Source organism: Lathyrus oleraceus, chromosome 6 (genome assembly GCF_024323335.1).
Source record: "Lathyrus oleraceus cultivar Zhongwan6 chromosome 6, CAAS_Psat_ZW6_1.0, whole genome shotgun sequence".
NCBI classification, from domain to species: Eukaryota; Viridiplantae; Streptophyta; class Magnoliopsida; order Fabales; family Fabaceae; genus Lathyrus; species Lathyrus oleraceus.
In genome coordinates, this window is record NC_066584.1 from 326,647,591 (window position 1) to 326,651,370 (window position 3,780).

The 3,780-nt window shown below is 29.3% G+C and overlaps 1 long non-coding RNA gene across 1 annotated transcript; it reads right to left on the reverse strand.

Moving 5' to 3' along the window:
- Positions 1-615: 615 nt before the first annotated feature.
- LOC127096931 (uncharacterized) lies at positions 616-2,400 on the reverse strand. Its single transcript, XR_007792871.1, has 2 exons — positions 1,313-2,400; positions 616-1,195 (listed from the first exon to the last, which is right to left on the reverse strand). It is a non-coding gene; the product is annotated as an uncharacterized LOC127096931 (long non-coding RNA).
- Between the last annotated feature and the right edge of the window lie 1,380 nt (positions 2,401-3,780).

Genomic DNA, 3,780 nt, shown 5'->3' on the forward strand with positions numbered 1-3,780 from the left:
GCATCTCTCAATTAGAATTTTTGAACGGAAAAATTGTAAACCCTCTATCAACTATAATTTTTGGATTGAAAATTTCAAACCCTCTAAACAAACTACTTTTGAACGGAAAAATTCAACAAACTATTTTTGAACGGAAAATTAGAAAATCCTCTCTGAACACACAACGATCCAAAACCCCGATACACCCAAAAGACTACATTTTGTTTTTGTCTGGAAAACTAAAACTAACTATCTCTATTTATATTAATACTCAATTTCTATTTTCTTCCTACTGTCCAATGTGGGACGATAAATATACTATTTGACCCAACAAATCTCCCATTCATCCAAAGTGCCGCATATCTTCACTTTGTATTTAACTTCATCTTCAAAACGATCATTATAATTATAATGATTAGTCACATTTGTAAAATTACCTCTTCAATATTTTTGTCTCCTTCTTCCTTTCATCAATTTTTTTTGTTATCCTTCCCTTTTCGCTTGATTAGAATATTTTATGACTCTTCATTTCTCTCTTGATCATAACTTTAACTCTGATACTAGCTGTTGAGAAAAAAACAAAAAAAACAAATTTCTACGCATGCAAAAACATACTCACAAAAAAAAGTAACACAATTCAAAAAAAAACTCACAAATTTATTATTTAACTTCAAATCTTTACAAAACAAAATTACAAACTCTTGTTTCCGACTTCCGCTAGTTATAAGGATAACATGTTCAAAATAATTGTATAAGTTTTCCTACAACAAATGCAATGCATGTCCCTGGCCAACAACATTAACGTCAAGCTTGAACTTCAATTATCATACTACAACCTGTTTAGGAACACCGTGCGCACCTATCATCGACTCAAGCACGACTTGGGAAAGTAAAACGTGAAGAAGTTTAAGATTTTATTCATACCTTATGATAATGTTGACTTTTATGCCCATAATATGAATGAGATACATCAAAATAAATCTAAGATGTTCAAAAAGTTTGAAGCTTTACCACCGCGAAACCGCATATCACCGTAAAATGCTCAAGCCACCACCTCTTTTTCAACTTAGAAATCGGCCACCACCGTGCATAACAAATCCAATTTTACTTTCCCTAACACATCACTGGCGATAAACTGAACCACCACACTCGAAATCTGCCGGAAACAATTTTGCCATTGCAGAAAATGGATTTACGTTTTTACATAGGTTCCTTCCTTCATAAAACAAAAACCAACAAAGATGCAAAGGATAAAAGGAAACCAACATTTATTATGTGTAATCAAAAAACAAAACCAACAAATCAAAAACAAAAACAAATAAGGTTGACTTACCAAAGACACATTGCAATCTGAAATAAAAAGAAACAAAGATGCAAATGATTTGACCTGCAGTTAAATGTGCCATTTAAACTGGAAAAAAAAAGAGAAAACAAAGTCATCTTCATTTTGGGAACAAAAAGAAGCAATAATGTTCAAAAGAGAAGAGACAAGTTTGAAGTAACAGCGTTGGTAGAAGATGAGTAAATCTGCACATATAAATCCAGGAGCACAATCATCACCTTTCGTTATCAACTGTTCCTTGGTGTCCTTGAAATAAACAATTGATGACATTAAATAGAAGTCCAAGCTCATCAATACCTCCAGTATAACTTATAATAGGTTCACTTTCAACAGTTACTATGTAAATCTCACCTTTCACAGAAAATCAAGAAAACTAATAGAATAATCAACAACACAACCCCAAAATTAGCATAGAATACTAAAGATACGAAATGAAGAAAAGTTGAACAGAAACTAAAAGTAAGATTTTTTAAACTGATATGAAAGGAAATGCAGAAAAGGTATAAACTTTTCACTGGTATATGAAAAACAACAGGTAGCAAAAGTTTATTATCCACTCATTTTTAAAAGTCAATAGGTAGAAGACTACCGCCAAATTTGTCACCGAAAAACTGCGAATCCCAACCACCACATGTTCATCACGAATCCGCCACCACCGCCGAAGTACCCTTTCGTTCTCCGCTCCCTTGTTCGCATCACCGTGGCCGCCGATTTCCCCCCATTCTATTTGGTATCCCTCCTTTTTTCCTGTTTTCGTTTCGATTTATATTTTGATTCTGAAATAGAGTAAAAAAAGAAGAAAGAAGAGGAAGAGGAAAAGAAAGAAGAAGAGGAAGAGAAATATTATTCTAGAATTGAGATAAGTGAGATAAGAGGGAAGTTCTAAGTGAGAAGTGAGAGAAAAGAGAAAAGGAAAAGGAACTTTGAATTAGATCTGACAATGGGAATAGAGAAAAGAGGAAAAATTGAATTGGATAGGTTGGTTTGGAACCAAAGAGAACCAAGTGACATCATCAATTGATTCAAAGCTAAAAAACAAAATCATAATACAATAAATATTTAGTTGGAATTCAACAATGTGACATCATTTGTTGCAAAATATAATTTTAGGACCAAAACTACCCCATTTTAAAAATGTGACAAATTTAGAGTGAAAGACAAATATGACTTTTCCAAAACATCATCTTTTCTTATGTTATAGATTATTAATTAATTTCTAATATAAAGCAACCAAATTCTATTTTTATTTCTAATATTAATTAAAAATATTAATTAATATTCTATCAAACACTTATATTCTCAGCACACCCTACTATACTATTACACCCCTAACAACATATATAATCACTAGATTTATTTTAATTAAAATATCTAATCCCAATTAAAACACCTAATCACCAAGTAAATACATCAATAGTTCAATTAAATTAATTAATTAAATTTGGGGATTACACTTATGCTTTTAATAAGGATCTCACTAAGATATATTTTATCTCATTCCTCGATTTTTTTTTAAAAATAACCATGTTTTTCAAAAAAAATACGAAAATAACCATATTTTCAAAAAAAATTCCAAAATAACCAACTTTGGAAGAGGATGCGCCGGGGGAGTTGGCGCACCCCCAAAAAATTAGAGGAGGAGCCAGATGCATTGGCGCACATGCATTGGGCCTCCTAAAGGAGGCGCCCATGCATCTGGCGCCTCAATGTTGTTTGTGAAAAGATAATTCAATTTTGCAGCCTACAAACTTTTGATTAGGAGTCAAGCACATTACCACTGCACCACAAACCCTTTATGTTAATTTGTTTCATCATTAATTTAATATACCATGTATAATTACAGTAGATTAATAAATTACTAAACCTTAGTTGATTTTTTTTTTCACTTAGTTTTAAAATAATATATAATTACAATAGATTAATTTTTTTCATCTCTATATATTTGTCTTAATTATTTTCACTTAAAACTTTTATACCTATTTTAAAATTTTAAATTAACTAAATATATATTTTATTTTATTTTATCATTGTTTTAAAATATATAAGTTAAGAATATTATTTAATATTTGCATTTTAATTTCTTAAGAGTACAATCGCAATTTTATATTATAACATTAAATATAAAATATAGATAATATCCAGTCGACATATTAAATATGAACGTAGATAGTTAAAATATTTATGTTTATTTAAAAATTATTATAATAAAATTAAATAAAATATATATTTTTTATTTTATAAAAAGGTTTGTTTAATAAAAAAGAGTATTGTATAAAAGAATATTTTAATTTTATAAAAATAAACATTAAATAAAATAATGGATGAAACATAATGTAAAATAAAATTAAATATTTTAACTATGTTTCCCTCTATTTTAATTTTATAAATACCTTCATAAATGGTTTTAAGTACACAATCTCTAATCTCCACTTTCATTACGGTTATCTTGAACTCTAGTT